The sequence below is a fragment of the Oryctolagus cuniculus genome, unplaced genomic scaffold, assembly GCF_964237555.1.
Source record: "Oryctolagus cuniculus unplaced genomic scaffold, mOryCun1.1 SCAFFOLD_162, whole genome shotgun sequence".
Lineage (NCBI taxonomy): Eukaryota > Metazoa > Chordata > Mammalia > Lagomorpha > Leporidae > Oryctolagus > Oryctolagus cuniculus.
The window spans coordinates 71,783-96,000 of NW_027208348.1; the positions used below are offsets into that span (position 1 = coordinate 71,783).

Consider the following 24,218-nt stretch of genomic DNA (forward strand, 5'->3'; position numbering starts at 1 on the left):
CATAAAAAAAAAATAGTTATTTGGATATAAAAACACCTTGTTGGCTCAAAGTCGAAACCTTCTAAAGGCTCACTGTTCCAAACAGCATATTATAACATTCCAAGAAACCATTCCAGCTCCCACCAAACTTTAATTATAAAATGTAGAAACATTCCGGGGCCCAGAAATATAATAACTCTAAAATAAATGGCAGGCCATTTACGTATAGGAAAATGACAATAAAATGTGTTTTTCCAATAGATAACAGATTCCATAACATTCCTTTAAAATTACTTTGACTTCACATTAAAAGAGTTATTACAAATGTGAAGAAGGGCAATGATTTTTTTTTTTTTTTTTTGACAGGCAGAGTGGATAGTGAAAGAGAGACAGAAAGGTCTTCCTTTTGAAGGGCAATGATTTTTAAGTTCTTGAATCCTGTTGAACCATATTCCTTTTTACACACAAAGTGAGAATTCATATCCACATAAGATATAATGCCAGAATAACAGGAACAATTTGAGAACAATTTACAGCACAGACATTAAATGATGGAAACTTGTTAGGATTAATTTGTAGAACTTTAGTCATACTTATCAGTAAGTCATGCCCGGTACATTAATTATCCAGAAAAATAAGGAGACCTAAAATTACAATTCAATGAAAAGGAAATATTTTACTTCTCTGTAGATGACCAAAAGTGAATTATTTTAAATCTATAAAAATTTCAATTATCAATGTTTCATTTAGAAATTTCAGAAACATTAACATGTAATAAAAAAATAGTCTGAAAACAGTACTTTTAAATCTTCAATAAATTGATCACCACCTACTTAGCATGAAGAAAGGCTTAATGCTAATAAAATAGAGCATGAGAAAATTACATTATGAATTTGCAAAGGCTGATAAATTGATTTTTTAGACCTAGAAAGCAATACCAAACATTGCACCAAAAATATGCAATACAAAAAAAAAAAACAAACTCCCTTAAAATTAGTATCATCTCCTATGAATGAGTGGCTGAGGTTTATTTTAAATTAAAAAAAAAAAAAAGTACCCAATCTCATCAATCTCATGAACCCAGCATACAAAAGCAAATTCATACAAGATTTGTGTTCAGAATCAATACCAAAGCACACAAAAACAAAATATAAATTAGGCATTATCAAAATTAAAAACTTACGTGCGAGGGCCAGCGCTGTGGCACAGCAGGGTAACACCCTGGCCTGAAGCGCCGGCATCACATATGGGCACTGGTTTGAGACCCGCCTGTTCCATTTCCGATCCAACTCTCTGCTATGGCCTGGGAAAGCAGTGGAAGATGGCCCAAGTCCTTGGGCCCCTGCACCCGCGTGGGAGACCCAGAGGAAGCTCCTGGCTCCTGATCAGTGCAGCTCCAGCCGTTGCGGCTAATTGGGGAGTGAACCATTGGATGGAAGACCTCTCTCAGACTTTCAAATAAATCTTTAAAAAAATACTAGAAATGAAGAATTCAATATGTCAAATAGAAAACACAGTGTAAAGCCTCAACAATGGACTAATGAGGCAGAATAAACAATATCCAAGCTAGAAGACAAATTTTGGGATGTATCTCAGACCAACAAAATAAATAAGAAGAAATTAGAAAAAGTAACAGTGTTCAAGATTTATGGGATAATATCAAAAAACCAAACATAGGAGTCTTAGGAGTTTCTGAAGGTGTGGAAATAGAGAATGGATTAGAAGACCTATTCATTCAGGGCCGGCGCCACAGCTCACTAGGCTAACCCTATGCCTGTGGCGCCGGCACACCGGGTTCTAGCCCCTGTTGGGGCGCTGGATTCTGTCCCAGTTGCCCCTCTTCCAGGCCAGCTCTCTGCTGTGGCCCGGGAGTGCAGTGGAGGATGGCCCAAGTGCTTGGGCCCTGCACCCCATGGGAGACCAGGAGAAGCACCGGGCTCCTGCCATCGGATCAGCAGGGTGTGCCGGCTGCAGCAGCCATTGGAGAGTGAACCAACGGCAAAGGAAGACCTTTCTCTCTGTCTCTCTCACTGTCCACTCTGCCTGTCAAAATAAAAAAAAAAAAAGAAAAAAGAAAAAAAAAAAAAAAAAAAAAAAGAAGACCTATTCATTCGGTAGAAAACTTCCCTAATTTGGAGAAAGAAAGGAACATCTGAGTACAGGAAGCACATAGAACTAACAGACATGATGTAAAAAGATCTTCAGTACAACATTATATTTGTTTTACTGTTCAAAGTTTGACTAACTTTCAACAGTAAAACATAAAGAAAAAATTCTAAAATGTGCATGACAGAAATCTCAGATTACCTCCAGAGGATCCCCAATGAAACTGACACCTGATTTCTTATCAAAATCCTACATACTAGAGGAGAATGCAGAGACACAGTCCAAACACTAAAAGAAACTGTCATCCCGGAATACTGTGTCCAGCAAAGCTCTCATTTATAAATGAAGGTGAAATAAAGACCTTCTGAAACAGAAATTAAAAAAAAAAAATGTCACCATTTATCCAGCCTTACAAATGGTTCTTAAGGATGTGATACACACAGAAACAGAGAACTGTCATCATTATGAAAGAATATAAAGGCAGAAAATCTCCTAGTAGAAGTACAAATGAAATCCAAAGCAAACAATATGAGTATTCATGTAAAAACAGTAGGGCCAAATCCTAACTTATCAATAATAACCTTGAATGTAAATGGTGTAAATTCTCCAATTTAAAGATACAGATTGGATAAGTGAATTAAAAAACAAACCCATCTATTTTCTATCTACAAGAAACACACCTCACCAACAAAGAAACACAGACTCAAAGTGAAAGCATGGAAAAAGATATTCCATGGTAATGGAAAGCAAAAACAAGCAGGTGTAACCATCTTAATAAAAGACAAAATACACTTTAACATAAAATCTGTTATAAGAGACAAAGAAGGGCATTATGTAATGATTAAGGCATAGATCCAACAAGAAGATGTGACTGTAACAAACATATGTACCCAATGCCAAAGCATTTGCTATTTAAAACAAATTTTAGGGCCGGCGCCGCAGCTCAACAGGCTAATCCTCCGCCTAGCGGCGCCGGCACACCAGGTTCTAGTCCGGTCGGGGCACCGGACCCTCTTCCAGGCCAGCTCTCTGCTGTGGCCCGGGAAGGCAGTGGAGGATGGCCCAAGCGCTTGGGCCCTGCACCCCATGGGAGACCAGGAGGAAGCACCTGGCTCCTGCCTTCGGATCAACGTGGTGCGCCGGCCGTGGCGGCCATTGGAGGGTGAACCAATGGCAAAGGAAGACCTTTCTGTCTGTCTGTCTCTCTCTCTCTCACTGTCCACTCTGTCAAAAAAAAAATTTTTTTTAATTGATCTAAAGGGAGACACAGCCTCCAAGACAACAGTAACAGGGGACTTTAACACCCCACTTGCATTAAGGGACAGATCAACTACACAGAAAATCTATGAAGAAAACAGCAGTTAACACTATGGACCAAATGGACCTGATATCTTCAGAATATTTCACCTCACAGTTGCAAAATACACATTCTTTTCATCAGTGCATCAAACTTTCTCTAGGATAGAATGACCATATGCCAGGCTATAAAGCAAGTCTGAGCAAATTCAAACAAATTGAAATCATACCATTTATCTTTCTGACCACAACGGAATGAAGCTGCAAATTAACAACAATCTCTAGAAAATATGCAGACACATGGAGACTGAACAATACACTCTTGAATGAACAGTGGGTCAAAGAAGACATCAAAAGGGAAATCAAAAAATTCCAGGAAATGAACGAAAATGACAACACAACATATCAAAACTTACAGGATAGAGCAAAAGCAGTCTTAACAGGAAGGTCTATAGCAATTAGTGCCTACATCACGAAATTGGAAAGGCATCAAATAAAGTAGATATTAATGCATCTCAAGGACCCAGAAAAACAAACCACACCCAAAATTAGGAGAAAAGAAATTATTAAAACCAGAGAATAAACAGAATTTAAAACAAAGAAATACAAAGTATCAGTGAAATGAAAAGCTAGTGTTTTGGAAAAATAAAAATTGATGCACCATTGGCTCAACTAACCAAAAAAAGAGGAAAAAGATCTAAGTCAATAAAATCACAGATGAGAAAGATGTAAAAATGGATACCATAACAATAATCATCAGAAATTACTACAAAGGACTACATGACAACAAATTCGAAAATCTCGAAGAAATGGACAGACTCCCAGACATATAGAATCTAGCAAAATTGAGACATGAAGACACAGAAAACTTAGATCAATTACCAAGAAAGAGTTTGAACCAGTAATAAAGACTCTCCCAACAAAGAAAAGCCCAGGACAGGATGGCTTCACCACTGAATTCTACCAGATTTTCAAAGAAGAACTCACTCCAATTCTTCTCAAACTCTCAAACTATTCAGAACAATCCTCCCAGACTCCTTTGAGCATCACCTATATCCCTAATCCAGGAGAAAAAAAAAAAGACACAAAGAAAGAACTATAAACCAATATTCCTGATGAGCACAGATGCAAAAATCAACAAAATATGAGCAAATCAAATCCAACAACATATCAGAAAGATCGTTCACCCAGACCAAGTGGAATTTATTACTGGTATGCAGGGATGGTTCAATATATGCCAATCGATAAATGTGCTACATCACATTAACAAGTTGAAGAATAAAAATGTATGAATATCTCAATACATGCATATAAAGCATTTGATAAAGCACACATTCTTTCACAATAAATACCTTAAGCAAATTGGTATAGAAGGAACATTTCTCAACACAATCAAGGCAACATATGACAAACCCACAACCAGCATCACATAGAATAGGGAAGAGCTGAACGAATTCCCCCTAAGATCTGTAACTAGGTAAGGATTTCCACTTCTCCTATCGCTATTTTTTTTATTTGACAAGTAGAGTTATAGACAGTGAGATAGAGAGAGACAGAGAAAGGTCTTCCTTCCGTTGGTTCACTCCCCCAATGGCCGCTATGGCCAGCGCTGTGCCAAAGGAGACAGGTGCTTCTCCTGGTCTCCCATGGGGTGCAGGGCCCAAGCACTTGGGCCATCCTCCACTGCCCTCCCAGGCCACAGCAGAGAGCTGCACTGGAAGAGGGGCAACCGGGACAAGAACCTGGCGCCCATATGGGATGCCAGCACCACAGGCGGAGGATTAAAAAAGTGAGCCATGGCACTGGCCCCACTATCGCTATTTAATACAGTTCTTTATGTTTTAGCAACAGCCATTATGCAAGAAAAAGAAATTAAAGGAATACAAATTGGAAAGGTGGAAGTCAAATTATCCCTGTTTGCAGATGACAGGACTCTCTAGGGGCACCAAAAGACTCCAGACTAAGATTATTGGAATTCCTAAGAGTTTGGTAAAATTTGGTGGCAAGATATAAATTCAATATATAAAAATCAGTAACCTTTGTATGTACAGATAATGCCTTGGCTAAGAAAGAACTAAAATCAGTCACAACAGCTACCATTCACAATAGCTACAAAAAATTTAAATATTTTCTAATAAACTTAGTCAAGGAGCTGCAAGATTCCTATAATGAAAATTACAACACATTAAGGAACAAAATAGAAGACAAAAAAAGCTTCCATGTTTGTGTATTTTAAGAATTAATCTCATTAAATGTCCATACTACCAAAAGCAATTTACAGATTCAATGTGATCCCAATCAAAATACCAATGACATTCTTCTCAGATCTAGAAAAAAATGACACTAATGCAAATGGAAGCACAAGAGACCTGAATAGCTAAAGCAGTTTCAAACATCAGATACCTGAGGCATCACAATACCAGAGGCATCACAATACCAGATTTTAAGACATACTAAGGCTAGTTATAATCAAAACAGCTTCATACTGGCACAAAAACAGACATGTAGTTCAGCGGAACAGAACAGAAACCACAAAGTCAATTTATGCACTACAAACAACTAACCTTTGGCAAAGGAGCTAAAATCCATCCCTGGAGACAGAACAGTTTCTTCAAAAAGTGGTGCTGGGAAAATGGATCTCCATGACTGAAGTATGAAATAAAACGCCTATACAAAAATCAACTAGAGAGCCGGTGCCGTGGCGCAATAGGTTAATCTTCCACCTGTGGCGCTGGCATCCCATATGGCCACAGGTTCTAGTCCCAGCTGCCCCTCTTTCAATCCAGCTCTCTGCTAATGGCCTAGGAAAGCAGTGGAAGATGGTACAAGTGCTTGGGCCCCTGCACCAACATGGGAGACCTGGAAGAAGCTTCTGGCTTCAGATTGATGCAGCTCGAGCTGTTGTGGCCATCTGAGGAGTGAACCAGATGGAAGGAAGACCTTTCTCTGTCTTTCTCTCACTGTCTATAACTCTACCTCTCAAATAAATAAAATCTTTAAAAAAATCAACTCGAGGGGCCGGCGCCACGGCTCACTAGGCTAATCCTCCGCCTTGCAGCGCCGGCACACCAGGTTCTAGTCCCAGTCGGAGTGCCAGATTCTGTCCCGGTTGCCCCTCTTCCAGGCCAGCTCTCTGCTGTGGCCAGGGAGTGCAGTGGAGGATGGCCCAAGTGCTTGGGCCCTGCACCCCATGGGAGACCAGGAGAAGCACCGGGCTCCTGCCATCGGATCAGCGCGGTGCGCTGGCCGCAGCGCGCCGGCTGCGGCGGCCATTGAAGGGTGAACCAACGGCAAAGGAAGACCTTTCTCTCTGTCTGTCTCTCTCTCACTGTCCACTCTGCCTGTCAAATATATATATATATATATATATATATAAAATAAAAAAATCAACTCGAAATGGATCCAGGATCCATGTGCACATGGATGGTATGACCTCATACCATCACATTACTAGAGGAGAACATTAGAGAAACTCTGAGACATAGAAAGGCATAGAAAAAAACTTCTTGGAAAATACTCCAGGAGCACAGGACTTAAAAGCAAAAACTAGACAATTGGAATTACATCAAGGTGAGAAGTTTCTGTACCACAAAAGAAGCACTCAGGGAGACCAGGAAAAGCACCTGGCTCCTGGCTCCTGCCATCGGATCAGTGCAGTGCGCCGGCCGCGGCGGCCATTGGAGGGTGAACCAACGGCAAAAGGAAGACCTTTCTCTCTGTCTCTCTTTCTCTCACTGTCTGCTCTGCCTGTCAAAAAAAAAAAAAAAAAAAAAAAAAAAGAAGCACTCAAAGTAAAGAGGCAATGGACAGGAGAAAGTATTTGCAAACCATGCTACAGATAAAGGGTTAATATACAGAATCTATAAAGAGCTCAATAAACTCAACAGCAACAATCAATCCAATTAAGAAATAGCTACAGGGGGCCAGCCGCTGTGGTGCAGTGCTACCATCCAACATGGACAACAAATCAAGTCCCAGCTGCCCCAGTTCTCATCTGTATGCCTGCTAATGTGCCCGGGAAAGCAGCGGAGGATGGCCCCAGTCCTTGGGACCCTGCACCCCCGTGGGAGACCTGCAGAAAGCTCCTGACTCCGGCCTGGCCCAACCCTAGCCATTGCAGCCATTTGGGTAGTGAACCAGAGGATGGAAAATATCTCTTTCTCTCTCTCTGTAGTTCTGCCTTTCAAAGAAATAAAAAAATCTTAAAAACAAACAAACAAACAAAAAACCCTAGCGTAAAGAAGTAACCATCAAAGAAGGATATACCTTTCTTTGAAGGGAGGAGAGAAGTTCTACTTTGCTTATGGCCTTGTCTAAATACTGATGGAGTTTGGGATTTAAAAGGCTTCCATAGCCTAGGCAGCTCATGTCAAGAGCCTTGGGTGGTCACTGATGTCATACATGACAGTGTTAATTCTTAAATTAATAACAAGAGTCACTGTCCGCTAACTTTCCACACAGGACCTCTGTCCTCAATGAGTTGTATTATGAGAGTAAACTCAAACTTGTTCTCACTTTTGTGTGTGTGTATATGTGTGTGTGTGTTCATGCAAATTATTGAAATCTTTACTTAGTATAGAGTTGGTCTTCTGTGTGTAAAGTTAATTGAAAATGAGTATTAATGGAAAATGGGGCTGGGAACAGGAGAGGGAGGAGCAGGGGTGGCAGTTTGGGTGGGAGGGTGGGTATGGTGGTAAGAATCACTATATTCCTTAAGTTGTACTTATGAAATCTGTATTGCTTAAATAAAAGGTTTCATTGGGGGAAAAAAAGAAATGGGCAAAGGACCCGAACAGGCATTTTTCAAGAGAGAAAACTGAAATGGCCAACAGACCTAAGAAAAAATACTTAGGATCACTAGCCATCAGGGAAATGCAAAACAAAAATCACAATGAGGTTTCAAATCACCCTTGTCAGAATGGCTCTCACACAGCAAACAAACAATAAAAGCTGGCAAGGATATGAGGGAAAGGGTACCCTAATACACTTTTAGTTGGAATGTGAACAAGTACAGCCACTGTGGAAGACAGTATGGAGATTCCTCAAAGATCTGAGAACAGGACGCATGGACCCAGCTACCCCACTACTGGGAGTTTACCCAAATGAAATGAAATCAGCTTATTAAAGTTATGTGCACCCCTATGTTCACTGCAGCTCAATTCACAATAGCTAAGACATGGAACCAACCAAAATGTCCATCAACAATGACTAGATATAGAAAATATCAGGCAAGCGCTGTGGCTCACTTGTAGCCATTTGGGGAGTAAACCAACAGAATAAACCCCTTTCTGTGTGTCTGTCTGTCTGTCTCTGTAACTCTACATCTCAAATAAATAAATCTTTAAAAAAAAAAAGACATGTAGCAAGGATGTGGATAGAAAAGGACACTTATATTGTAGGAAGAGTTCTCCCAAGTGGCATCTTAAACACTGCACCCTGATTCCTTCCCCCTGATTCTGTCAAAAATTTATATTTATGACTTACAAAATATTATTTTCTAATATTAGTTGAAGTATGAGTCTTAAATTGTGACCTAAAATAAGGGAGGTACAGACTATGTGATTGGAGGCTTAAAAACAGCATATTAGGGGGGCCGGTGCCATAGCTCACTTGGTTAATCCTCTGCCTGCGGCGCCAGCATCCCATATAGGCGCCGGGTTCTAGTCCCGGTTGCTTCTCTTCCAGTGCAGCTCTCTGCTGTGGCCTGGGAGGGCAGTGGAGGATGGCCCAAGTGCTTGGGCCCCTGCATCCACATGAGACCAGGAAGGAGCACCTGGGTCCTGGCTTTGGATCAGCACAGTGCCAGCTGTGGCGGCCATTTGGGGAGTGAACCAACAGAAGGAAGACCTTTCTCTCTGTCTATAACTCTACCTGTCAAATAAAAATTAAAGGAAAATGTGAGGTATATATACACTATGGAATACTACTCAGATGTACAACAGAATTAAATCCTGTTTTTTGCAACAAAATGGATTAGATAGGAAACCATTATACTTAGTGAAACACGCTAGTCCCAAAAAGACAAATACCATGTTTCCCCTGATCTATAGTAACTGAGTACAAAAAACTGTAATGTATATGAGAGAAATTAACGTTTTGAGATTTGATTATTGTTACTGCCTTTGTCTCTTGCTTTGAGGAACAGTGGTTTTTTTCTTCTACTTGTTGAATTCTTTACTTAGTGGAGGGGCAAGCTTATGATTATAAAATAAACTAAAAGCATATCATTGTAAAAGTTAAAAGATAGGAAAGAGGAGGGAGTGTGGGAACTATCACTATGTTCAAAATTTTGTATTTATGAAATATATGCAATTTGTTCAACTTATATAAATAAAAAAACACTAAAAAATTACTCTTGAGCACACATACAACAAAAAAACAGGTCAAAGAAACATGGTCGGTGTTGCCACTTAATGGATAAAGCCACCACCACTTAATGGCCACCCCAGCATTCCCCGTGTGCAACGGTTCGTGTCCCAGCTGCTCCTCTCCAATCTAGCTCTCTGTTGAAGGCCTGAGAAAAGCAGTGCAATACAGTCCAAGTGCTGGACCCCTGCCACCCATGTGGGAGACCTGGGAAAAGCTCCTAGCTTCCACCTGGCACAGCCCTGGTGACTGCAACCATCTGGGGAGTGAGCCAGCAGCTAGAAGACTGCTTTCTCTGTGTGTCTCTTCCTTTTTAAAATAAATAAATAAATCTTGTTTAAAAACTGAGGGGCTAGTACTATGGCACAGCAGGTTAAGTCAATGACTGCAGTGCAGGCATTCCATGTGGGAGCCAGTTCAAGTCCTGGCTGCTCCACTTCCAATCCAGCTCCCTGCCAATGCATATGAGAAAGCAGTCGAAGATGGTCCAAGTGCTTGGGCCCCTGCATTCATGTGGGAAACCCAGATGAAACTCCTGGCTTCAACCTGGTCCAGCCCTTGCTATTGTAGCCATTTGGGGAGTGAACCAGCAGATGGATGATCTCTCTGTAATTCTGTCTTTCAAATAAGTAAATCTTTAAAAAAAAAAAAAAAGAGTATAACAAGTAAAAAAAAAATACATGTTGTATGATTCCATTTATGAGACATGTCCAAAACAGGCACAACTACAGAGTCAGAAAGTAGCTTAGTGATTATCTAGAGTGAGGATAGGGCAATGTGGAATGACTATACCTAAGGTTTCTTTCAGGGGAGATACAAAGTGAAATGCCAGTTGCGCCATTCTGAATATACTAAAAATTGCTTAATTGTACACATGGAATAAATGAATTTTATGATGTAAGAATCTTTAAAAATTTGAAAAGACTTTTTTAAAGTTTCTGAAAAATCTTTTAAAAGAGTGCTTATATAAATGAAAAAGCAGTTTTCTTCCTCCCAAGGAGTCAAAAATGAAGAGAAAGAAAAGAAACGTGTTACTTTCTACAGCCATGACAGCACCTCAAGGAGGTAATTCAAAGGCCTTCAAACTGGGAGCCTATATGGGTACCAATCGTTGTATGCAAAATGAAAAGTAGCACGTCTCATACATGTATAAACTATTTTTTCAAACATAAATTTGTTTTTATTAACAAGATGTAAGTTAATTTAAATGGGAAAAGGTAATGCTGCATATGTTTAAAAACACACCTACCTAAATAACGCCGATTATCAGGAATGGAGGGATGTTCAGGGGCCATGAGCACAATAAATAGGTAAGCTGATGACATCTTAGGCTTGGGTTAATTTGGCATCTTTGATATGTTTACATGTGTACATCCAGCATTTGCATGCCAGGAATCCACCTTGTGGATTTTCTTAAAAGTATCAAACTAACCATAAAGACATTTACTACATAATCATTTATACTAATTTAAAAAAAAAAAAAACTCATGTCTCCAGGGTGGAAAAGCTGCTTGTCAAAGTAACATTACCTGGTCATTAAAAATAAAGGACATCTATATGTTCAGTCCCAGAAAGATTTCCTGCATACAGAAAAAAAAGGGGGGGGGGGGGGAATAGTTTTTCTTTTTGTATGATTCTTTGAAAAACATATACAAGTGTAGTATTAGTTATCTTCGGACAGAAGAATTGGGAGGATACTTGTTTATATAATACATTTTTCTACTACTAATTTTTAGCCAAATAAGATTATCTTTGTAAATAAATATATTTAAAACCCTATTGACTTCATTTGTATATGAAGTTAGGCTCTTGCTTTATAAAGCAACCTAAATCCCTTGTTAGCATGATCTAAAATGAAATCATCATTTTCAAGTAACTTCAATATATATGCCTAAAAGCAAACTCAAAGAGCTCATAAAAGTAGACCTTAAAAGAGGCCTGATTCTGTTTTATGACACATTACTTCATTCCAAATAATTCAGAATAACACTGTAATGCACTAATCAGATTGGATAAAGCAATAATATTTTAAAATATAATTTATCATTTGCCTCTGAAAGACATCTTTGTTTAATAGTTACAAAATTTCAATTACATGGGCCGGTATTATGGCACAGCAGTTTAAGCCACCACCTGGGATGCCGACATCACATAGGAACTCTGGTTGAAGTCCTGGCTGGTCCACTTCCAACCCACTTCCCTGCTATTTCATCTAGGAAAGCAACAAAAAACAGATGCTTTTGGCCACTGCCACCTGCTTGGGAGTCCAGGATGGAGTTACAGGCTCCTGTCTTTGGCCTGGTCAGGACTTGGCTGTTGCAGCCATTTAGGGAGAGAACCAGCAGACAAAAGACTGATAATTCTTTCTCCAATTCTGACTTTCAAATAAAAAAAATTTTTTTTGAACACAAAATTTTGGGGCCAGTGCTGTGGCACAGCGGATAAAGCTGCCGCCTGCAGTGCCAGCATCTCATATGGGTGCCAGTTCGAGTCCCAGGTGCTCTACTTTCAATCCAGCTCTCTGCTATGGCCTAGAAAAGCAGTAGAAGATGGCCCAAATCCTTGGGCCTCTGCACCTGCGTGGGAGACCCGGAAGAAGCTCCTGGCTCCAGACTGGTGTAGCTTCGGCCATTGCAGCCAGTTGGGGAGTGAACAGATGGAAGACCTCTTTCCCTCTCCCTCTGCTTTTTCTCTCTATGTAACTCTGACTTTCAAATTAATAAGCAAATCTTAAAAAAAAAAAAAGTTTGAACTACAAAACTGTGCATTATTTTCAAGAAGTTAGACCTGTATAGAGGAAAAACGCCTTTTCAGCAACCCTGTTCTGAAAACATGCTCTACGGTAATCTCATTTCCACATCCTCCAAAGGGACAAATGGGAAACATCATCATCTTTATTTTACATGTACATGGTGATCAACTACCAAAACACACTGCATATCATTCAGCACAAGAAAAACAGCAACTATAGGTACGAATACCCCTTGGGCCCAAAGTGTTTAGAATCCAGACTTGAGTTTTATGAGGATAATTATACCATTACATAATGCTCTCTCCAGTATGGAAAGGCACACTATCAAACACTTTACTATCTCCGCAAAGAAATGTATGAATATTCACAGCAAATGGGATAAAGACACTTGCTGTACAGGTCAATTTTTGCCTCCAAATGAATTATGAAACACTTTACTGACAACTTATTTTTTAAATGGAGTTCTGGGCCAACACGGGGCAGCTCTGTGTTGGAAAACTATTTTTCACTTCTGGAAGGTATTTTCTCATATGGAAAAATCACTTCAAGCCTGGAAGTTAAATTCTTGCACAAAACAGGTATTTAGAGTAAAATCTGACAAAGATCCACTAGAGGTTCCCTGGAAACCCAAAAGCATCTTGCTTTCATCAGTCCTACATACACAGAATCAGTAAAAGCCAAGTATCCCGAGGAGCCAAAGGAGAGGAAATTGATTTCTACTCAAGTGGCAGTTCGTCCCGAAGCTCTTCCACACCTCACATCTTCACAGTTGTTTCCACTATCATCCCCTGCCCTCAATTTTGTCTTCTCTAAAGAGCAACACCCCCCCACCTCACCCCACCCCCGTAAGCTCCTCTTATCATTCTCTAAATGGTGCTGTCCCCTGTTTGCACCATACTGGTCACTCTCTAACTACGCTAGTCTGTCTGTGACCCTCTAGAAATGTCACACCAAGGACCAAAGGCTGCAGATGATATCTGACCAACACAAAGTCCGGCTGCTTTCCTGGAACTGAACATTATCTTTCCATCTAATAGCTTAACATTATTAAAGCACTAAGCACTCAGTCACACTAATGCAATTGGTTTAAACTCAGAGCAAGAAAATCAATTAACTCACTATTAAATTAAAATATATATACAGTTTGTACCCAATAGGTATATAAAAAGATACTCAGTCTCAGTAGTAAATGAAGACATGTAAATAAAAATGAGATAGCACAAATTACATAATGCTATGTCTGGAATTTGCTTCACAAAATCAAAGGAAGGGAAAACAGGTGGGATGGAGATGACACCAGGTTAGATCTTAGTTGCAATTACTGAAGCTGGGTGGGTGATGGGTACGCCTCTACTGGCACACATGCTTACATTTTCCATAATGCAGTAAAAGCTACAAAAACAAATGAAAGAGCTAAGATGCTCGTGTCCCATATCAGAGTGTCCAGTTTCAATACCTCGCTCCAGCTCCTGACTCCAGTTTCCTGCTAATGCGTGCTCTTGAAGGCCGAAAGTCATGGGCTCAAGCAGCTGTATTCCTGACACATTACGGCAGACCTGGACTGAGTTCTTGGTTCCTGACTTCAGCCCTACCTCAGCCATTCTCCCAGTGGATGCAAGTGCTCAACCACTTTCCCCCCAAACAAAAATCTAAAACTATTCTTTTAAAAACAGGAAATGTAAAGTGAAGAACAAAAAGCTCAGTTTGCATTTTTCTAATTTGTAGTAATAGAAACATTGTTAAAGCATCGCTGTGGAGAAGATGCAGGTATGTGAGGACTTCGTGGAAGTATAAATTAACACTACCTTTCTGACAGGCAGCTTGGTGATACGGAACAACATGGACATACTTATTGTAGTACTGCTGGTCATAGAGTATTTCCTAAGGTGATTTTGAGACAAACAGGATAAGATGTATACCTAAGCTTGTGGATCACATCCTGATTTATAATGGAGAACTAAAACAACTTCAGTTTCTATTTAACAGTAGAGTCAAATAAAAGGTAACTCATAGTAAGAGTATGTAATTCATTGAAAATAGTAGAGCATAACTATTTACAGATTTGAAAATATACTGTTAAGAATACAAAACAGGGCCAGCGCCGCGGCTCACTAGGCTAATCCTCCGCCTTGCGGCGCCGGCACAACACCAGGTTCTAGTCCCGGTCGGGGCGCCGGATTCTGTCCCGGTTGCCCCTCTTCCAGGCCAGCTCTCTGCTGTGGCCCGGGAAGGCAGTGGAGGATGGCCCAAGTGCTTGGGCCCTGCACCCCATGGGAGACCAGGAGAAGCACCTGGCTCCTGCCATCGGATCAGCGCGGTGTGCCGGCCGTGGCGGCCATTGGAGGGTGAACCAACGGCAAAGGAAGACCTTTCTCTCTGTCTGTCTCTCTCTCACTGTCCACTCTGCCTGTCAAAAAATAAAAAAAAAAAAAAGAACACAAAACAGCATAAAATTTAAACCTACAGATATACATACCTTTACATATGAATTTAAATGAACAGCAATACTAGCAATGTGTTCAAAAACTGTTAAAAGTGGTTATCTAAAAGGATTGCGCTTGACTTGTACTTTCTGTAGTTTCCATACAATTCACAATGAGCAAGTACTGCTTACACAAAAAGCCATAGGAGGCAAAAACTAATCATCTTAAAGTTATTTTTTAAAATACCTTACAGTATCTTTAAAAGATGAATGTCTAATTGTGCTCTTTCATCTGGTTGGCTCTTTTTCCCCAACATGTTATATACTGGTTACAACCAAGTAAGATGGACTTTCCTAGGTCTCTCAAAGAGTCCATTTGATTTGTGCAGCCTACCCGACATCTAAAATTCTGCCAATTCTATTACAACAATAACCTGTGCAGTTTTCCTGCCCATCAAACATGAGATGAACAACGCATCAGGGAAACTCAAAGAGGTCTGTGTCCGTTTTAAACAACTGTTAAGACATTACTTAGCAATTGTTCTGGTACTCTTTTATAGACAAATCTATAAAACTGTATTGCTTAGCAATATCAATAATTCCACCCAAGAAGCTGGTTTATTTTGTTGTTATGCCCTTTAATTTTTTATGACAGATCTACAATGCCAACAGTTACGTTCACACTCTATTGTTTGAATTAAAATCATTTTGGTTCCTGGGACCAGAATTTTTTTTTTATTTTTTGACAGGCAGTGTTAGAGAGAGAGCCAGACAGACAGACAGACAGAAAGAAAGGTCTTCCTTCCGTTGGTTCACCCCCAAATGGCCGCTATGGCCAGCATGCTGCAGCCAGCTCACCGCACTGATCCATAACCAGGAGCCAGGTGCTTCTCCTGGTCTCCCATGCGGGTGCAGGGCCCAAGCACTTGGGCCATCCTCCACTGCCTTCCCGGGCCACAGCAGAGAGCTGGACTGGAAGAGGAGCCACCGGGACAGAATTTGGCGCCCCAACCGGGACTAGAACCTGGGGTGCTGATGCCGCAGGCAGAGGATTAGCCAAGTGAAAGTGAGCTGAGGCACCGGTCATGTGACCAGAATTATTTAAGAACTCTTCAAATGCTTGTTATAATAAAAAGGATTTTAAGTGCAATGCCTAAATTCTCACTTTTAAAAGTATTACATTTTCCTTTTTAAGTTGGCATTCTTTGAAAACTCATGAGAATATATAGTAAGATTTCTTATATCATTTATAATTACAAGCAATAACCTAGGAGATTAAAGAAACAGAGCAGGTTAACATGTTATATATAAAGTCAGAATGTTAGTAGGTTAGAATTGCTATATGAAATTAAGATGGCTGGCGCTGCAGCTCAATAGGCTAATCAGGCGCCGCAGACGCCTGCACACCGGGTTCTAGTCCCGGTCAGGGCACCAGATTCTGTCCCGGTGGCCCCTCTTCCAGGCCAGCTCTCTGCTGTGGCCCAGGAGTGCAGTGGAGGATAGCCCGGGTCCTTGGGCCCTGCACCCCATGGGAGACCAGGAGGAAGCACCTGGCTCCTGGCTTCGGATCAGCGCGGTGCACTGGCTGTGCCGGCCATTGGAGGGTGAACCAACGGCAAAGGAAGACCTTTCTCCCTGTCTCTGACTGTCCACTCTGCCTGTCTAAAAAAAAAAGGAAAAGAAAAAGAAAAAAATAGCTATTAATGCTGGGATCAGGAGTCCTTCTGTAATTCAATACTTACCATATAGTATTTGTCTATAAATCTACAATGTCTACATTAGAGTGCTACATTATAATCACCTGTCAATCAAAAGCACCACCAAGAACTGTTTGGGTCAGGAACTTTAAGAAACCAACTGACCCAGATGGTGCAGGAATCCTTCAGGGTCAGGGATACGGTTCCAAGGACATCTCACTGGCAGAGTCCACCACTCTACACAGGCTTGAAAAAAATTTTTCCAAAGTTTATTCTCTGAGAAAAAAAAGTTCAGCATGAAGAGCTTAACCCCAATTTAAAGAGAAAAGCCAGAAAGAGAGTCTCTTGCAAATGTTTGGCCATAAGAACCCCAAATACAGGTTCTGTAATCTTGTACATTTTCTGAACTCAAGTTTAATGAAATTATAAGAGAAAAACTAGAAATGTTGGCCATAAAAATATAAAAAGCAACATCCATTTGAAACTGACCCCATTAGGTTGGCTTTCCTGAAGACCAGCTTCTCTGGTTCTATTTTAACAGCAAAAGGAAGAGCCTTCTATTGCTTTGGGTACAAAACCCATTTTTATAATTAACAGTTATTTCCTAGTACTGTGAAGGCATCCGGCTCCACATCATCTTTGATTATTTGTACCGAATCCCATACTTAGCATCCGACAGATTTCTACAAGCTCCCTCCCAACTATACTAATTCCAGGCTCCAAACAGTCTCAAAAGAAAAAAATATAGCAGTAGCAAATAGGCTGAAGGCTCAAATTAATAGCAAAGTGAAACACTGTTTTCCAACGGCCATACAACAGACCAACTTTTAGAGCACTGATAGACACACTATGCTTTGACTTGGGTATTAACTGCATGTATATGTTCCTTTATGAAAATTTGTCAAATGATAAATTTATATTAGTTCTATGTATCTTTCAATAAAAAGTCCACTTTTATTTAAATATCTGTTTACAAACAATCTACAATTATTTTAAATGCTACACTAAAAGTGGATCAGGCAAATGACAAGAAAAACCACCTGAACCTAAAACTGCACTGTTAAAAGGGAAACATGGAAGATGATTCCCTAGAACAATACATAGAAGATTTCGCTTAGGGTCAACAGTCCACTTCCATTCTTCTCTCCCAAGCTTATCTCTACAGTATACGATAAACCGCACAGTTTCATTCTTGTCACATAGAGAAATGAAAGAGCAATGAGTTTAAAGAAATGAAAGCAGGCGATATAAACCCTGCAATCAAAAGGCAGGGAAGAGACACTTTACTGGCAAAGCAAAAACTTTACTTAATCTATTAACACATTACTACACCATGAGCACTGTAGAAGGCAGAAATCAAAAACATCCCACCCCAACTCTGGAACCCATGACTCTGACAACATCTCACTCCCATGTTGTCATGTCCTATGGCACATCTGGCCCAAAGACAGAGAAATTATCTCAGCGGCCCTGAAGCAGGCACACAAGCTCTTTCAAACAAAATTTCTCCAGCCAAAGGCAGAGGACAGGCATACTGAAGTATGAGAAGGAACTGACCTTGCCTTTACTGATCTGAAGATGGAGTGGCCTCTCAAACACAGAGTGACCCCAGCTAACGACCAGCAGGGAAGCAGAGACCTCAGTCTTACAACCACAATGAACTTGAAGTGGACTTCCCCCTAGAATCTGCAGGTATCTCACAACCTACCCCAACACTGGCCAGTGAGTAACCATGTATCATGCCTTCCAGTTCTTCACAGCAAGCTCTGCAAATTCAGGAATCACAGGCAAAAATGGTGACAGAAAAAGGAATCATTCAACGCATTCATTCATTCAGACAGGTACTGGGTTCCAATTATGTATCAGCCATTGTGCCAGGTGCACAGAATGTAACAATGAATAAAATAATCTTGTCTTTTGAATTTCACAAACTGTAAAAATAGACTGGACCTATAATGAGTAAGGCACAGATACACAGAGTACTGTGGAAACCAAGGCAATTCTTGATGTAGAGGACACAAAAAATTTAAAAAGGCTAAAAGGAGGCAGTGATGCCTAAACTGAAACTCAACAAATGAGTTGAAATTTGCCTGACCAAAGGTGAAGTTGCGGAGGGGATGTGGAGTCAGCATTCAACAAAGGCATCTCAGAATCACGGCATAGTAGAGAGGAAGGGAGCCAAACAGTGTAACTGCTATCAATCAGTACCATGAGAGTGTGAAGTGACATCCTGAAGAGACTACACCACAGAAGCGAACTGGCTCAGATCACGAGGAACCTGCAATGCTGCAGGAAGGGCTATTACAAGTCGAGATTTGTGGTGAGATTTACATTTTGGAAGTTATGTGAGTGAACCTGCCCAAGGATCTGAGCAGAAAGCCAACTTGGGATGAGGAGGACAGATGTGAGAACTATTTAAGAGGAGTGAAACCCACAGGATATCAAAGCTAACCAGAGGTGCTGGGTGTGTAGGGGAAGATCAGAAGGAAGCCACAAATACATATTGGGTTTCTAGTATGGATGCTGACAGTGGCAGCACCAAGAGATGAAAAATACTGGCTGAAACTGGGAAAGATTGAGAGAAAAAATGGGAAATGTGTTTAGCAATGTCTACAGACTGGTGGAGAACTTTTAGTGCTAGGTTCAACCCGGTCAACGTTGTAGAATCAAATAAAGTTGCTAGGACTAAAAAGGGAGTCCAAGATATTCTTCAGAAAAATCTGTCATCAAAATAATGCAGACAATAGGTGGGACTACATTCAGGTGGTAGCATCAGAAAACAAGACATGTACAGTCATGAACCACAAACCAACACTGTGGTCAACAACAGACTCCCTAAGTAACAGTGGCCCTTTAAGATTACAATAGAGCTGAACAATTCCCATCACCTTGTAATGCTAAATGTAGTTGCTGGGAGCAGAGCATAAGTCACAGGTGTAGCACCAGGTCCACTACAACTTGAAGTGAACAGGAATCCTTAGATAGAAAATGTAAATAAAGTGCCACAGAAGAAACTAAGAAAGGATTAGTGCAATTAGTGCAATGTACATAAGGGATTCTAGGGGTCAACATTGTAGCATAGAATATTAAGCTTTCACCTGCAATGCCAGTATCCCATATGGGTAGAAGTTCAAGTCCTGGCTGCTCCACATCCAATCCAGGTCCCTGCTAATCCACTTCAAAAAGCAGCAGAGGATAGGCTGCTGCACCCACATGGAAGACCCAGAGAAAGCTCCTGGCTCCTGGCTCTGGCCTGGCTCAGCCCCAACCCCAGCCTTTTGGGGTCATTTGGGGAGTGAACCAGCAGATGGAAGACCTATCTATCTTCCCACCCCTTCTCTTTCAAATATATATGTTTAAATTTATATATGTATGTATGTATATATATGCATGTGTGTGTATATCATATATATATATATATATATATGTATATGATTACAGACCAGGGTGACCAGCAGTTCAGGCACAGGTACAGCAAGGATTAACCTGGGCAGACAGCTGAAGAGACAAGGTTTTATACTTTTACAAAGTAATGGGGAGCTGGAGGTTGGAACCCGTGTCTCTTACTGTTCTTTGGGAGTTATCAGGCATCTTGCTGATCCTTCTGTAATAACACTTAAACTCTATGACTAAGAGTGGTGCCAGTGAGACAGGCGGTCAGTGGTCAGCTTCCTTCTGAGAGAGAACAGGACTCACTCAGTCTGGTGTTACTATGATTGCTGTCACACAAATGGTTGAGAAAAAAAATGTTTGAAAACCCAACACCCAAAGGTGTTCATTAATAGAGAGCAGTGTTCGTGGTGTATTTGCTGCTTGCTAGCAAATCTATGATGAAAAAAGGACCCAAGCAAACACCTATGAACTTATGTATGAAAAGGCCAACATCTCAGGAAGAACCTCAAGCAGGTCCTTTGCAGGGGCTGCAGAAGGCAGCATTCCTACCACAGGAGACAACAGCTCCATGTGTTATTGCACCTGAAGACCTTCCCTTCAGTCAAGAAGTGACCCTGTGTTGGTGCAGTCTAGTATATTTGTCTTAACAAAATGTTTACAAATTTTAAAAATTTTAAATGGAAAAAAATCTTATAGAATAAGGATATGAAGAAAGTATTTGTGCATAATGTGTTTTAAGCTAAATGTTATTATGAAAGAGTTTAAAAGTTTTTAAAAGCTTTCAAATTAATTTGTTGGAGAAAAATTTTACTAATGTAGTGCATCCTTAATATACAGTGTTTACGAAGTCTGTGGTAGTTAAATAATCTTAGTTCTTTACTTTCACTTCTCTCTCATACTGAGCAACTTCCAGTCCTACAAGCTCCATTCTTGATAAGTGCCCTATAAAGGTATAGCATTTATCATCTTTTATAATATATTTTACACTTTTTCCCATATTCAGCTGTATAAATATGTACCACTTTGTCACAATTATCTACAGTATGCAGCATAGTAACACACCACACATAGTACCATGTTGTATAGAACTGTAACCTCAGATCAACAGGCTATCCTACACAGCATAGGTGTTTAATATACTATGCCATTTATGTTTGTGTAACTGTACTCTATGATGTATACATGACAATACTTCCTAGTGATACGTCTCAGGCCCTGTACACAACATTACTGTACATGAAACATTCCCATCTAGAAACAAGAATATCCAACAGCTGATCAGATGGGTGGACAAGACAGCATCCGAGTCATTCTACTTATATTTGATCTTAGCCAAAAGGCCAAGAAGTGATTGAGTTAGTCTACGTAAAAAACAAAAACAAAGTCAGGAAAAGGAGTTAGACTTCTTAAGATGTATTCAATCACCCCAGAAACAAATTCCTACCAAAGATCAGATGCAATTCTAGATGGCACAATGGTGACTTCAGCTGAGGATGTATTACATTTGAGTTATAGCGGGTGAATCAGACACAAAGTCCAGATTAGGGGCTAGAATAAGGACATACAGATGAACCTATGTGCTTAGGCTATGAAAGCTGACAAGACTAGATGAGAAAAGAAAGCTAAGACCAAAGATGATACCTAGGGAACATCTAAACTTAGGAGGTAAAAACGAAGAGAAATCAGTATAAAACCCTAAAAAACAATTCACTCCAAAAGCTCAGCTATAACTGACTAAGCACACAACATACTGAGGCATTAAGAAAGAATCTCTGGCCTCAAAGATCCTTTAGTACAATGGGAGAGTTTCTACATACATAACTTAACACTACACAGCAACTTCTGAGTACATAATGCCAACAAATGCTATGGGACATAGGGAAATGTTCTGGTTTTGAGAGATTTGTGAAGGAGAATATATCTGAGTTGATCCCTCCAAGGGATATTGGGGTGTAAGCAAAGGAGAAGAGAATAGAATCACAGGAAATAACCAAGAACACTATGTGGAGTTTTCCATAATTTTAGCCCGTCTTTGCAATTTCTCTCACTGGATAAAAGAAAATGATCAGATAGTTGAGTGCAGGTAAGAGACTGGCTGTGGCAACAAAGAGGGGCACTTGCTCACTTTGATGCAGATCCTTCTCATTTTCCTATGACCAAAAATCTAAATCCAAAATGAACATTCACTTAAAGGCTTAGATTTCTAGTTGAAGATAAAAGATCCATTTGGAAGTAAAAATTATTTTTGAAGGACCCGTATCTGTTACATGTGGAGCTTCAGACTATGAAATGTAGCAAAGCTTTCCACAGAATGCTCTTCAGGGTAGCCAATGTTCTGACATTATATAGTAATTCTTACCAGAAAAATACAAGGATGATAAAATGTAATGGAAGAGGGGCCCGTGCCGTGGTGTAGTGAGTAAAGCCACCGCCTGCAGTGCCAGCATCCCATATGGGCGTTGTTCGAGTCCCGCTGCTCCACTTCTGATCCAGCTCTCTGCTATGGCCTAGGAAAGCAGCAGAAGACGGCCCAAGTCCTTGGGCCCCTGCACCCACGTGGGAAACCCAGAAGAAGCTCATGGCTCTGGATCGGCACAAGCTACATCCATTGCGGCCATCTGGGGAGTGAACCAGTGGGTAGAAGACCTCTCGTAACTCTGCCTTTCAAATAAATAAATCTTTTAAAAAAATGTAATGGAAGAAGTATAGAATAAAAGTCAGGTAGGAATGAGGTTTTCTTAAGGACACTGTTTAATGGGCTACATACACAGCTTTGCTACAGCAATCCCACATTTAGAAATCTGTAGCACAGATACAGAGCACCAGCTGCTAGAATAGCAAAATACTGGAGATAACCCATGCAACTGGGCTCAATAAACCATGGTATATCCATACAACAGGATATGACTGGGGGGAAGGGAGGCATTCCCTATGTACTAATTGGAGAGATTTCCATACTACATTGTTAAGTCCGGCGGGGGGGGGGGGGGGATCAGGTACAGAAAACTTTGTGCTTGAAATGCTACCATTTATATAAGACTAGGGGAAATTAAAATATGTGTATTTACAAAAAGAATACATGAATAAACAAGAAACAGAATGGGAGAAACTATCATGCACCTGATAATGGTTTAGTGCTCAGACTGTATAAAAAACTGCTACAACTCCAGAACAAAGACAATGCAATAAAAATAGGCAAATGACTTGAACAGGCATTTCTTTAAAGATGATATTCAAATGGCCAGCAACCATATGAAAAGATTATCATCACTAAATATTAGAGGGAAAGATGGGGCATACATTTGGAATATCAGTTAAGAAGCCACTCATTATAGCCTCATCCCATATGGGAGTGATGGTTTTTTTGTTTTTTGGTTTTTTTTGTTTGTTTGTTTTTTTGCCAGGCAGAGTTAGACAGTGAGAGAGAGAGAGACAGAAAGGTCTTCCTTCCATTGGTTCACTCCCCTAATGGCCGCTATGGCCGGTGCTACGCTGATCTGAAGCCAGGAGCCGGGTACTTCTTCCTGGTCTCCCATGTGGCTGCAGGGACCCAAGCACTTGGGCCATCCTCTGCTGCCCTCCTGGGCCACAGCAGAGAGCTGGACTGGAAGAGGAGCAACCAGGACTAGTACCCGGCACCCCAACCAGGACTAGAACCTGGGGTGCCGGCACCGCAGTCGGAGGGTTAGCCAAGTGAGCCATGGCCCAGCCAGTGATGGGTTTCAGTACCGGCTATGCTACCCCATTTTAGCTTCCTGCTATCGTGCATCCTGGGAGGCAGGAAATGGCTTAAATAGTTGGGTACCTGCCACCCATGTAGGAGACCTGGATTGAGTTCCTAGTTGCCAGGCATTTGGGGAAATGAATTGGCAGATTAGTATCTTTCTCAAATATTTTTTGAATTAGGTAAAAATCAAAACCAGAATGATATTACATTTCACATCTATTAGGTTAACTACAATAAAAGAAGAAAGAACATCAATGTTGCAACAATACAAAGACACTGGAATTCTCACATATTGACAATGGGAATATAAAGTGGTTCGGCCACTCTAGAAAGCAGTTTGGCCATTACTCCAAAATTTAAACTAAAAAGTACTGTAAAACCCAACAATTTTGCTCTTAAGTATTTACCCAAAAGCATTTGAATCAGAAACTCAAATACATTAACATGAACGTTCATGACAGCACTACTCAAAACCACCAA

General features: G+C 40.5%; 1 long non-coding RNA gene across 1 annotated transcript in view; it reads right to left on the minus strand.

Moving 5' to 3' along the window:
• The window catches only part of LOC138848296 (uncharacterized), a 78,976-nt gene that overhangs the window by 48,767 nt on the left and 5,991 nt on the right, over positions 1 to 24,218 (minus strand). The window contains exon 1 of the long non-coding RNA XR_011386098.1: positions 1 to 24,218. This exon is cut by the window's left edge and continues 15,375 nt beyond it; it is cut by the window's right edge and continues 5,991 nt beyond it. This is a non-coding gene — a long non-coding RNA (uncharacterized lncRNA).